Source organism: Anabrus simplex, chromosome 1, assembly GCF_040414725.1.
Source record: "Anabrus simplex isolate iqAnaSimp1 chromosome 1, ASM4041472v1, whole genome shotgun sequence".
NCBI lineage: Eukaryota > Metazoa > Arthropoda > Insecta > Orthoptera > Tettigoniidae > Anabrus > Anabrus simplex.
In genome coordinates this window covers 463,106,970-463,121,318 of record NC_090265.1, presented here as the reverse complement: position 1 = coordinate 463,121,318, position 14,349 = coordinate 463,106,970, and the positions used below count along the sequence as shown (strand labels likewise).

At 41.2% G+C, this 14,349-nt stretch overlaps 1 protein-coding gene across 2 annotated transcripts in view; it reads left to right on the top strand.

The window, feature by feature from the left end:
• Positions 1-14,349, top strand: part of LOC136856955 (ciliary microtubule inner protein 1) — a 625,996-nt gene that overhangs the window by 173,097 nt on the left and 438,550 nt on the right. Inside the window, exon 2 of one of the 2 annotated variants that reach the window (XR_011017524.1) lies at positions 9,900-10,082. The exons of the other annotated variant lie outside the window; for it this stretch is intronic. The gene's annotated coding sequence lies outside the window, so the exon portion shown is untranslated. The remainder of the gene's footprint in view (positions 1-9,899; positions 10,083-14,349) is intronic. 2 annotated transcript variants of the gene reach the window in all.

Here is a 14,349-nt window from a genome sequence, read left to right as displayed (position 1 = left end):
AGAGCTCGGTTGTTCGCAACGTCGCCAGGAAGATTTCCTTTCACGTTGAGAAGATTTTCAACAAATTCCCTCCACCTCTCCAGTGATTCCCTGAGATCTATTATGAGTTCACCTGAATTACCCAAAAAACTGTTCATTTCCTTTTTCCCTCCTATCCTAAGATTCTTTAGTACTGTCCGGCAAGGCTTCCCTGGTGCTTGACCTAGCCTTTCCAGGTTATTACCAACATATTTCCACGAATTCTTTTTGTAGTCGAGAACTATTTGTTTCGCTCTGTTTCTCGCATCTACGTACAATTCCCTGTCTGCTTCAGTCCATGCAGACTACATAAATTTTCATCTCCCTCGTGCGTGTTTATAATATGCATTTGTGGGTACAATGACAGTGAAAATGAAGAAAGCTGGCTGTGAAGCCAGAAATAAAGGTGTGGTGTGAGTTCTATGAAAGCCGGCCCCGTGGGTAGCGTGCCTGCTTCTTACCCGGAAGCCCCGGTTTCCATTCCCGTCCAGGTCAGGGAATTTTACCTGGTTCTGAGGACTGATTCAATGTCCACTCAGCCTACGTGATTAAAATTAAGATGCTATCTGACGGTGAGATAAAGTGGCCCCGGTCCATAAAGCCAAAATAATGGCCGAGAGGATTCGTCGTAACGACCACACGACACCTCGCAATCTGCAGGCCTTCGGGCTGAGCATCGCTCGCTTGGTAGGCCATGGCCCTTCGGGGTTCTTGAGCTATGGGATTTGGTTTGGTTTTGTAAGCTCTTTGAAGAGAGATGAATATAGATTTTCTTATGTGGAGAGGACAGTTCCACCTATTGCTGCTGTTCGTTTGCTAACTCCACGTAGATAAGACCAATATAGGCCATTTAATTGGTTGCGTAAGTTATATAACGCACTCTATTGTTTGAACCAGAAACGTCTGCTTTATATACTTCAACCAATCCCCACCGCAGTCGATGCCAGTCTAACTTGAAAATGGGCTATAGCATGAGATAAAACAGGAATTAGGAAGGCGCTATGAAAAACGGAAGGAGGTAGAATTTAACCCACAGAAGATCAAATTATTTTTATGAAATATTTAATTTCTGGTAAAAACCTTTCACTGCCTAAATGCAAAAAACAAATTGTAAAGTAATGTGCTTAGTTCAGGAGAGCTAGACCTTAAAAGGACCAAGTGCATTTTACTTGATATAGAAAGCTGTACCGGTATCGATTTTTATCAACAGGAGAATGTTTTGAAGACATTATTATCCCTGTTAGAAATAACTTATCATTTTGTGTATAACTTAAAAGATAAAACCATAAAATATACGTTAGAATAAATTCATATTGCGAAACGTTAAAAGACGTAGCAGGATATTGGAAAGGCACCAACCTGTCTATAGCTGACGAATAAAATAAATGATGAATTCTGTCTTTATTACTGATAAACATATTTCTAGCCAAAAAGTTATATAACCTCTTATACTATACGATTCATTAAGAATTTAAGTAATATAGACATTGATATTAACTTGCTGCTTTTAAAGTAGGACACTGGAATTTGATGGTTTAAGGTAATCTCATTGAATATGTTGTAACGAATGTATTTCACGAACATAGGATCATGTTCGGATGTCTTGTTGTAAGCAAGATCTGTTATCATATTATCCTTTTGAACGTAGAATTCCTCGATATGCCATAGTATTGTAAGTCCTTTGTGAAATATGCTCCTTATTTCTTTGTGAAAATCACTCAAAATATTGATGACTTAACTCATTTTAAACATTTGACACCATAGTTGTTTCAACTGTGAGCTAATGCGTATTTTACGCTTTTACGTATGTTGCGAGTCTTATTTGATTCTCATGATTAGAGCCCGGATTTCCATACAAATGCACGTTATTAAATAAGCTAGTTACAATTCTCAAATTTTGCATATGTTCGTTTTATGGCTTAACGATTCCAAATAACCGTTCTTTTCCCCTGCATGTTTGCATGTGTTTTTAGGACAAAATTCATGCATAATGCATGTTTGAAGATTTTGGATTTAATAGCGAATATTTGGACGTTTAATATTGCATAATATGGCTTTTCTTGTGACTTTGGCGCATATGTAATGTTAACGTGCAGGATAGTGCCTTTTATGAATGTTGGTTTGCAGAATTTGGGCCCCTTTTTCCACGTTACACAGTATGTCTGTTACTAAGAGACGGAGATAATGTATCCCTGGCATCCTATGTGACAACCAAATTTAGTACAAAATCCAATTAACCAAAAATTTCCTGTTTCGTTGCTTGAGTAAACATTGACGTAGGTCGGAAGGCCCCACGTCGATCTCTATAATTCTTGGGATTAAGCTGTCCCAGTTAAACATTGTGCATTAATCATTGACGGCTCATGTTTTCGTCTATGTTAGATTAACATAACAAAACTTGTATCGCAATTCTGTGACGCCGCGTTACTGAGCTAACAGCTACAAACCTTGGTTTTGCATTGAACACACTTCGGTTGTTATCCTCGATTTTCCTACCCGGAAATCTCACTTGTCACTTTGTTATCGCAGCAGGCAATCATTGCCACTTATTGAGGACACTCGAGTATGTCTGCCATCATCGCACGGAGAAGTAGCTGAACAAAGTGATCCGTTCAAATCCTGATTTTTAATTCGTCAAGCTTATATAAGACGTATTGTGGTGAAAATGCAAAAGATGTACAATTTTACATCACTTTGTCCCAAATGTCTTCATTTAAGTAGGCACTGTCACTTCTAACGTAGAATGATCATTTTCTGTGCTTAATAATGTGCTGATAGATAAACGGATGAGCTTAAATCAAGACAATTTGGAAAAATTAGTTGTACAATGTTTCAAAAGGAACTGAGCTTTGATAGTGCATGTTTTCCAGTTCATCGTGCATGTTTTGCTTAGTGCATGAATACATGCATATTTTGAGATATGATACTGCATGAATGCATGCATATTTTGAAATATGATAGTGCATGGAAATTTTGGCTCTACTCTACTCTACTCATGATAAATTTGTGTATAAATGAGTATCCATTTCTCCAGACGGTTGGCTGGCTGGCTGGCTGGCTGGCTGTCTGTCTGGCTGTCTGGCTGGCTGAAGCTGTTCAATCCATGATAGTAATTATTACAAAGTTAGGCACACAAGCAAAGAAAGTTATGTCCTTCAGGGATTCTTAGGATTACTGTGTTTCAGTATGCAGTTGTATGTGTTGTCTTATTTTTCGTGGGCAGCAAAAGCCCTTAAAATTTAGCTCATTCAAAACACTGATCTTGTATTCGTTTGTGTTGATTATTTTGCCACGGGAAAGGAAACATTCGGTTAAAATTGCATAGCGTAATACAGTGTAATTATAAAAATGGATTCCATACTTCATTTATTCCAGTTTCACGGTAACTTGCCTGAATAAGCCATTGTTTACAGACTCAAATTTTAAACAGATCCAAACTACGTTATGTCCGTCGTACAGCTGCAAAATATGTTATATACAAATATTTTCCTTTGTTTTGATCTATTTCCCTTTCAGCTAGACTTGTATTCGCACCCACTTCATTAAAAAAAAAGGATATAACAAATACAATAGAAATCAAATATCTCTCTACAGTGTACAACTTGGACTATGTTTTTTTTCATTTCGCAACATTCTGTTTACAAGACAGGTTTTACAAATGAGCAACTCAAATATAGTTCCAATCAATCAATCAATCAATCAATTAATCAATCAATCAATGATCTGTATATAGGGCGGTCGCCCAGGTGGCAGATTCCCTACCAATTGCTTACCTCATATTTACATTTATTTACAATTGTTTATCTAGTATTTTCTCAAATATTTTCAACGAACCTGGAAATTTATCGAATATTCCCCTTGATAATTTATTTCAATCCCTTACTCCTCGCCCTGTAAATGAATATTTTCCCCAGTCTGTCCTCTTGAATTCCAACTTTAACTTCATACCTTTTCTACATTTCAAAGCACCACTCAAGGTTATTCTTCTACCTATGCCATTCCACGCCAACTCACCAATGATTGCTCGAAACTTGCACATAGTGGGGCATCTCATCACCTTACTCTCAAGTCTTCCCATCCCAAAGTATGCAACATTTTAGTAACACTAGATGTAATATTAGGTGTAGGTAAGTTACTCACGTTTCTTCATTCTTAAGTTGTTGTTATTTTTGTTGTTGTTCGGGTCATTAGTCCACAGATTGGTTTGATGCAGTTCTCCGTGCCACGCTATCCTGTGCTAATCTCTACATTTCTACGTAACTACTACACACTACATCTACTCTAATCTGTTTGTCATATTCATGCATTAGTCCACTGCTACCGTTTTTTACCGCCCACACTTCCATGAAAAACTAACGGAACAAGCCCTGCGTGTATTAAGATGTATCGTGTCATTCTGTCACTTCTTCTGGTCAATTTCCTCCAAATTGTTCTTCTCTCACCTATTCGATTCACTATCCCTTCATTTGTGATTCGATCTACCCATCTCAGCTTGAGGACTCTTCTGTAACAGCACATTTCAAAATCTTCTACTATGTTTACATCTGAGCTACTTACCGTCCACGTTTCACTTCCATACAATTCCACGCTCCAGATGCAAGTCTTCGAACCGTATTTCTAATTCCTATATCAGTGTTCGAAGTGAGCAAATTTCTTTTCTTAAGAAAGACTAGAATGAAAAAAGCGAACTTGAGTGACTTCGTCAATGCAACTCAGATTTTGGAAGTGCCGCTGACTCGCATACCACCTAAAATAATAGGCTTATGATTAACAGATGCCACGATTCCTTTTTTTTGTAGTGGCTGTGAGCTTGCATCCGGGGGATAGTGGGTTCGAATCCCAATGTCGGCAGCCCTGAAGATGGTTTTCCTTGGTTTCCTATTTTCACACCAGGCATATGCTGGGGTTGTACCTTAGTTAAGGCCACGGCCGCTTCCTTCCCACTCCTAGGCCTTCCCTATCCCATCGTCGCTATAAGATCTATCTGTGTCGGTGCGACGTAAAGCAAATAACAAAAAAAAAAAAAGATAAAACATTTGGAAGAAATAATTTGATATCTCACGCCGTTGTTATTTTATCATCTGATGACATTAGCCAATCAGATTGCCCGGTCCCTTTTCTTTTACTCGAAAAAGATGTTAAATAAACATCTAGGAGTAAAAAAAATGAAATGTCATATTGCATTTAGTGCCGGGATATCCCAGGACAGGTTCGGCTCGCCAGGTGCAGGTCTTTCTATTTGACGCCTGTAGATGACCTGAGCGTCGTGATGAGGATGAAATGATGATGAATACAACACATACACCCAGACCCCGTGCCACTGGAATTAACCAATTAAGGTTAAAATCCCCGACCCGGCCGGGAATCGAACCCGGGACCTTCTGAACCGAAGGCCAGTACGCTGACCGTTCAGCCAACGAGTCGGACATCTAGGAGTTTTCGCCCTCGTACTGGACTTAAATATAATCAATTGATCTTCAGAAGGTCCGACTCGTTGGCTGAATGGTCAGCGTATTGGCCTTCGGTTCAGAGGGTCCCGGGTTCGATTCCCGGCCGGGTCGGGGATTTTAACCTTCATTGGTTAATTCCAATGGCCTGGGGGCTGGGTGTTTGTGCTGTCCCCAACATCCCTGCAACTCACACACCACACATAATACTATCATCCACCACAATAACACGCAGTTACCTACACATGGCAGATGCCGCCCACCCTCATCGGAGGGTCTGCCGTACAAGGGCTGCACTCGGCTATAAATAGCCACACGAAATTATTATTATCTTCGGAAGGAAAAGAGAACACTTTTGCTTTACTTTGGCCGCCAAAATCCAGCGCACTCTAAAACCCCAGGCATTCCCCGTAGAACTCCGAACATTATCGAAGTACGTACATTTAAACATAAGGTAATTGAGTTCAGTTCTTATCTTTGACATATTTATATTCATTATCGTCTTGATTCTCCAGAGAACATTCACAATATACAGTATATGAATAAAAGGCACCAGCACTATAGTAAACCTATTCGTGGGCAAGTGAGACTTAATATTAATAACTGTATCTGAGGTTGTATCTAGAACGTAATACTACTATTAATACTGCTAAGCCGCCTTGAGACACCCTTTGTTCGTATTAATTTTTCTTTTCCACTGAGAACAGACGGTGGTATTACGCAGATGTTAGAATTCCGTTAATTCGCGAATAGTAAATGAGACGGGCGGTCTCAAGGGCCTTGTGGCAGTGACTAGTGCTTCGGGAAATGAGACCAAACGCTCCGTCTGTCTGAGTGGGTTGCATTTCCTGTCTGCAGTCTTCCATGTCGGATATACTGACAGGTGCATGTAACAAGAACACACACACCTTACGTAAGTAAATTGCAAAACTGGCGTGCGAAGCGTTCTTGAAAAGCACGGTGCAAGCTGTTTGACACGTTTGATATTAAGGCTGCATTTATCAAACGATTAGCGTCTCCACTTGTACAGCGTGTGTAATAACTTCCAAGGAGGTGTTCAACGCTTCGTCAATTGGCCCTCAAAAGTGTCTCATCAGTTAAGAACAATTTTAAACGACCATTTCAGTGCATTTAAATACAGTACTCCTCACGTCCACCTCCTTGGCTGAATGGTCAGCATAGAGGTATTCGGTTCAGAGGGTTCCGATCTCGATCCCTGGACAAACCCGGGATTTCACCCACGTCCGGTTGATTCCTCTAGCTCGGAGGTTGGGTGTTTTGAGTTCTTCCGAAAACACACATTATTTTATATACAACATATCATACCATCAACCATTACAGAAACACATTCGATTGAATACATTCCTTCACCTAGCGTTGACATCAGAAAACTAGGCTGAATCAACCACGGCTGACTTAATGCGTCGCTCTACCTAGCTCCTTACCGGTCTTGGCAATCGGATCCACGCACTGTAATCGGGGTAGTTCCCTAGCTCGACACGTGCCCTTGGCGGCCTAAGTTTTTGCATTAGAAAGGCATACTCCTCTATGGGCAGATGTAGGATGCAATAGTTACGTAGAAATGGAAAGGTTAGCACAGGATAGGGTGGCATGAAAGGGCTGCATCAAATCAGTCTATGGACTGATGACTCAAACAAAAACAACAACACTAATCTATGGAAAAGATATTGACTTTGATTGCCGATGTATCGTAATTTAGGGGTATGGAGAATGTTACATAGGTTAATACTAATTAATCCTAAAGGCTATTTTCGTTGATATTGATATGATTGATATGAAACTGTGGAGAGATGGAGTAGTCCAGCTGGCATTCCGATTTTGACTTTGATTGCGGATTTATCTTAATTTAGAGGAATGAAGGAGTATGTTACACTGACTAGTACTGTTTGTTGAATTGAATCGAACCCGTGATCATGGGTCCGACACCACCATTGAACTCCTGAGGAAGCTAATAAACCAGTGAATGATGGATATGACCGCTGTAAAATTCAGCATTTGCATTTAATAATAATAATAATAATAATAATAATAATAATAATAATAATAATAATAATAATAATAGTGCACGGCGTCTGCGTAGGGTTGGTGGTGTCCTAATGAGGATAAAATGAATGGCGGAGACGTCATAAACACCCTGTCCCCAAGCCAGGGGAATTAACAGTATGAGGAGGTTGATTCTGAAAATTGATCCGGGGCCATCGAACCAAAGGCAAGCACTCTATCCATTTAGTCACAAAGCCGGACTCTAGTTTGCTAAACCTTCGGCTACCATCTCCACTGAATCAGGGGTTGAGCATTGGCAGCGGCAGAGGCCGGGGCAATAGCTTGTGAAGCAGATTTCACCACACAGCAAGATTCTCCGTTGCCTATTGGCTGCAGTTCAAAACGCTGAAGGCTTGGCGTTCACTAAACCTACCATCGAAATGGGGTAACCTAAATCTACTGGTAGCCCACGTCTTGATCCAAGCATAAGCCACTGATCAATCAATAAATCAATCAATCAATCAATCAATCAATCAATCAATCAATCAATCAATCAATCAATCAATTGATCAGGCTCCTAGGTGGCTGCAGTAGAATAACACCCACGATATCTCCTGCCTGTCAATCAATCAATCACCACTGATCTGCATGTAGGGTAGTCGTCCAGGTGGCACATCCCCTAGTCTTTTCTTAAATAATTGCAAAGAATTTGGAAATTTATTGAACATCTCCCTTGATAAATTATATTTTGCGCCGATGACCTTCGATGTTAGGCCCCTTAAAACAACAAGCATCAGCAGATAAATTATTCAAATCCCTAGCTCCTCCTCCTATAAACGAATATTTGCCCCAATTTCCTCTTGAAATCCAACTTTATCTTCATACTTCATTCCTACTTTTAAAAACACCACTCAAGCTTATTCGTCTACTTATATCATTCCACGCGAACTCTCCACTGACAGTTCGAAACATACCACATAGTCGATCAACTCGTCCCCTTACTTCCAAGTCTTCCCAGCCCAAAAACACCCAGAACAAATCGTGCTGCTTTCCTTTGAATCATTTCCAGTTCTCATATCAAGTGGTCCCGGTGAGAATCCCATACACTGGAACCTCACTTTAGTTGGGGTCTTGCCAGAGACTTACACGCCCTCTCCTTACATCTTCACTACACTCCCTAAATACCCTCGTCTTGATAACCTCCTTAATATGATTTCCGCAATATAGCTTGCCCTGTACTGTTCGTTAGTTTCTAGTCAAACAACCAGTAGCAACAACGTTAATATTACGGGGAAATATCTCCAGAAGACCAGAGATGAATGCTAGTCGAAATGTGATGCTCGCCATGTCAGTTATTTCTCTTCTACCAGACGTAAAGTTTGTGGGAGAGCTTTAATATACTTTAAATTGCCTTGTGGGTGAGGGCAGTAGAATAACACCCACGATATCTCCTGCCTGTCCTAAGAGGCGATTAAAAGGGCTCCAGGGACTCTTAACTTGGGAGAGTGGGTTAGCAACCACGGGGTATTTAGCTAAGCCCTGGCATTGCTTGTGCCAGGCTCCTCACTTTAATCTGTCCTACCCGACCTCAGTTGATCAACTCTTGTTCATTTCAGACCCCGACGTTATTAGGTCACGAGGCCTAGGGAGTCTTTCATTTTCATGCCCGTAGTGGACTTTATCTTTCTTTGGCTGATACCTTCATTTTTCAATTGTCGGATCCCTTCTACTCCCCCTCCCCCTTTCCCTCTGATTAGTGTTATCGGAGGATGATTGCCCAGGTGTACGTGCACTTAAAACAATATTCACCACCACCGCTACGACAACAATGGTGCGGCACGACATTCTCTATGCGGTCCGTCTTTAATATTATAAGTGGTGGCTGCAATAAAATATGGGGGTATGCGAAGTAGCTCCTTTGGGAAGAGCTTTCGCATTACTGGCCATCCGCATTGGCGTTTGCAAGTCTACTTTTCATTTATTTATTCTCGACTGCGCGTTATTTTTTAAAAAAATATTTTATTATCTTCTCCCATTTTCTACCTTCAAAAGCCTTGCACGCGGCCATGGACCGGGGGTGACAGTGGCTCTTGAGCGGCAGTGGTCTAGCGCCGGGGATGTCTTGGTATGACCGCGACAGGGTAACCAGTGCCGAAAGGAGATATGGGATTGCCTGGTGGGTTTAGGGAGGTTTCTCATAACTTCTCATTTACGGAGGGGTGGAAGTAGCTGGCAGAAGACCAGCCTTTGCACCTCAAGTTATTCTATACTCTTGTACTAGGCTATGTTCCTGCGTTAGTACTCGCTTGTCGGTCATTTGTCCAAACAGGTAGGTCACCACGGGCTGTGAGGCGGGGCGGAGCCTCACGGCACCCCCTCCCAAAAAAAAGACACATACTAACACAGCTTTATTTTCTTTATCTTACCTAGAAAATGCAAACCTTGTCGAGCAGGGCTGAGCGATGACCAGGCCTCCAGTGATTTCCATCCCTTCGGATCGTTGATGAAGCACGAGGATGAACGTCATGACGTGGCTTCAGAAACTGGAAGCAGATTTCTGCCTTGCCAGCATCGATGTCTTGATGTAGAGGAACAAGAGCTTGCATAAGAATAGTGAGTATGTTGAATAGCAATGTGTACTACTATGTATTAATTTATGTGCCTGTCAAATAAAGTTTCTCCGTGCAAGATCTTGTTTCCTTATTTTTTTAAAGGTACATTGTACTTGTAACACATGGTGCCCGTCGTCCTTGAAGGGTCTACCTTACAAAGGCTGCACCACTCTTGGTAATAAGCCATATAAAACACACCCTCGGGCGTACAAAACTCCCTGTACTTGCGGCAAGGTATACATTGGTCGAGCATTCCGGTTCCATTGGTATTCGCATCAAGGAACACCAACGTAACATGTTCTCATTCCTTCCTACAAGGAGGAGGTGAACCTCTTAGACGGTTACGCCGTCTCTCAGACCAGGAGATGCTTGGGGAAAGTGAGGGAGTAGGCGTTCGTTGCCTATACTAGGAACTGTCTCGGCATTCACCTTAGTGCAGGAGAATGGATAACCACGGAAAACAATTTTCAAGACAGCCGAAGGTGGGGACCAGTCCCTCTCCGTCTCCCGAATACAGGGGCGTACAGCCACGGTAGAGCCGTTGCCATCCCCCCTCTGCTCGGTTGGCCGGTCAGAGTGCAGAGCTGTCGGACTACGGACCAGCGGTGGCCACGTGTGGGCGCAGACTCACCCTGCATTCGCCAACCCGATGTTCGAGCTCTTACCCACACTAAACACTACAGGTCTGGGATTATACGGGAAGCTGTGGAAATACGTATTTCAACAGGGACACTCTCTGTCACTTACGTAATATGTGGTTGCCAGCCATTAAGGATTTATATAGGTGTCCTTTCACTATTATTAATTATTTCCGATTCTTGCCAAATTTGTATTCTCCGCATCACGAGATGGTTCACACTGCGCACAGGGAGCCATCTAGTGGCGAACGAGAGTATCAATTACTATAGACAACGGTAAAGCATTATTAAGTTCAAGTGATTCAAAACTTCATTCATTTTTAAAGAATTCTTACTCGTGAACAGACGAGATTATTTTTTCAAGACGCAGAGCAAAGTTCTCCGTGAAAAAAAAAAAAACCCAAACGCTCATTATCGTATCTACATACTGTACCGGGAACGCCGCTACGAGAGAAGTCCGAAGTATGTTTGTTGAACTTCGCGCGAGGAGGAAGGTAGGCAGCCCGCCGAACGCAGTGACGTACCCAGCGAGTAACGTGGCCGCCGTAAGCCAGCTATTCGTGCCATATATGGTAATGTTCCAGCTCACCCTCAAAAGTACATTTTGAGCTACTTTATCGCTATTTTGACACTGCCATCTTAAAAACCTTTACAATGGACGTCATCTGTCAAGATTTCAAGAAAATCCACCGAGTATTATAGAAGTTATAAGGGTAGATAGTACCCGAGTTCTAGACACTTCCATGCGAACGTGTAAAAAGGAGGACCACCCGACCTACGAATTCAGTGTCTGTCACTCCGCCATCTCTGTGACACGGGTGACAGGAGAAGTATCGTGTGTGTCGAACTTCTGGTTGACAGTCTGCGAAATCCAAGTATTGGAACTTCGGTATTTTCTCTAAGTGTTGTATCGGGATTTTATCATATTCTTGAAGTGCCTGAATGGGACTTTGTTATTTTCTGCGAGCATCGTATTGGAACTTTGTCATATTGACACATTGGAACTTTGTTATTTTTCGTGTGTCGTGATTGGACTTCGATATTTTCTTAAAGTGCCATATAGGAACTTCGTTATTTTTTCGGAAGCGTTTCATTGGAACTTTGTTATTTTCGCCAAGTGTCGTGATAAGACTTTATTATTTTCTTAAGGTGACATATTGGAACTTTGTTATTTTTTTGAAGTGCCACATAGGGACTTACTTATTCGACGACGATTGAAAGGACTTTGAATTTTCACGAGTATTGTGTACCGCGTTGAACTTACGTTTCGAACTTATTCGAACTTGTATTTTTTGAATCAATTTCTGGAACATTGAAATTTTCCGAGCGTGTAGGATGAACTTAAGCCCTACCAACATAAAACTTTCGTGTGAACGATATGACTTGTTTTCTCAAGTGCCTCATTGAATTTACGCTTTCTAAAGACTATGAAACTTAGGGGACGTTCAACATTACGTCTAATTGTGAAATATGCAATACTTTCCAAGTGCTGCACAGGGACTTATGTTTTGATTCTTAAAGACTGTGACAATTCAGAATACGCATATCGCGTTCCCAGAAAGCCTAGAACTTTCCAGTATTTTGAGTGATCCATACTTTATGAAGTCAGACGTTTTCTTTCAAATATTATTTTCTTTAATGGCTATTCACTTCGCCTATTGACGGAACAGGACAGTTTCCGAGTGCTACTTATTCAGTTCATTGCCAATATGTGTCAAATCTTCAGAACTATGCATTTAGGACTGCAGTGACAGTAATTCTCTAGAACATTCTGACTTACAGTGAGCTTGCATTATGAAATTGCATTTCTACCAGTACTTGTTCTTCGAGTGATTATTCCAGAACGTTTTGATTTAATATCTAGAGTGCAGTAACCATAATTAAAAGGTCATATCTGTTCAGACAGTGCCATGAATGTGTGGAGTGCCGTGCAGGAAATTCAAGTGTGAATTATGTCTCGAATCGAACCCAGGAACGTGTGCCAATCTTCGAGACATTCCAGAACGTCGGGACATTCCAGATCGTCGAGACTTCCAGAACGTCGAGACATTTCCAGAACCTCGAGACATTCCAGAACTCCTCATCCGAGCAGGTGTGGTCCCTGCCCAGTCGATGTCCAACACCATCCCAGGACTTGGAGGTACCAACCAGCCACGACACTTCCACGCTGCTGTACGAAGGTGATATGAACTTGCTTTTGATGATCAATAAACTCAATTTATCAAAAGAATCTCTAAAATTGATAACTATACCTCTCTCTGTACCAGCTCCAATGATAAAGCCACTCCCTAGGTTAAGAATCATGCTCGTTAATTTAATATCAAGCGCCTTAAAGATATGAACACATTTTTACGGGTACAATACAAACTATTATTGTCTATGTAATGTCCTCACTCATCGCCATTCATTGTGCAAAATTTGAATCACCGGTATACTGTATTTCAAGGAAAGTGTGCGTTTGGTGGTTACTCTCACTAATGAGTGTATTTCATGTACATCACCCTTTAATTGGTCAGTTTCGTTTGTATTAATTGGTCAGTTTCATTTGTAAATGGTTTGAAGGAATGCAGTTTATCAAGTTCCTATTGACGGAAGGAAAAGTATAACCAAAATATGAAAAGTTCTAACAACGCTTAGAATGAATGCATTGGCCAACGAAATACAAGCACCATAAAGGGCTTGAGAATGAAAGACACCGCAAGCCTCGAAAACCTAATACAATCGGGACAGGAAAAGAACAACAATTGACGAAGGGAGGTCGGATAACAATTATGAAAGCGAGTAGCCTAACACAAATAACTGGAAGCAACGTCAGGCTCAAAAGTGCTACAAAAATGAAAGGCTCTAGGAACCCTTTTAGTCGCTTTTTACGACAGTCTAGAGGTACCGTAAGTGTATTCAAACCGGCTACACCCATAGGGGGAAAGTAACATAATTATTGCTATTATTATTCTTGTTCCATTACTAAATTCATTAGTCAGCCCATACCGCAGTTAGGTCTACTTTTACGGCTGAATATTCTCCCTGACGCCAACGCTGTGTGGTGGGACATCATCAGTATTACGTTTTTCTGTGGTGGATGGTAGTGTGATGTGTTTTGTGTATATGAAGTGTATGAAGATGATAATAATAATAATAATAATAATAATAATAATAATAATAATAATAATAATAATAATATAAACATTCCGGGCTATTATGCCGTGGTCCTCTCCTCTCGCTTCTCCCAGACGTTTCAACTACTGCTGCTGCGGTAGTCATCTTCTGTGGCGTCGTGTAGATACGCTCTCCTGTATCCCACAGTCGCCAGCTGAAGCAATGACAACTTCGATACATTAAGAAAAACAGTCTTAAGAAAAAGGTTTACTAATAACAAAAATGAAATGTCCTAAGTTGTAGCGCCAGCCAGTTGCATGGGGTTCCATCCGGGCCATCAGAATGATGCGGCGATCCCCTCTCACAGTTGTCCGTCGCGCTGGACCTGTGCCAGGTCTACGAGTGTGGGTACCTTCATTTGACCACTGCTGCCATACACGATAAGGATATAAGATAATAATAATAATAATAATAATAATAATAATAATAATAATAATAATAATAATAATAATTCCAGGGGTTCCCCGGCTATTC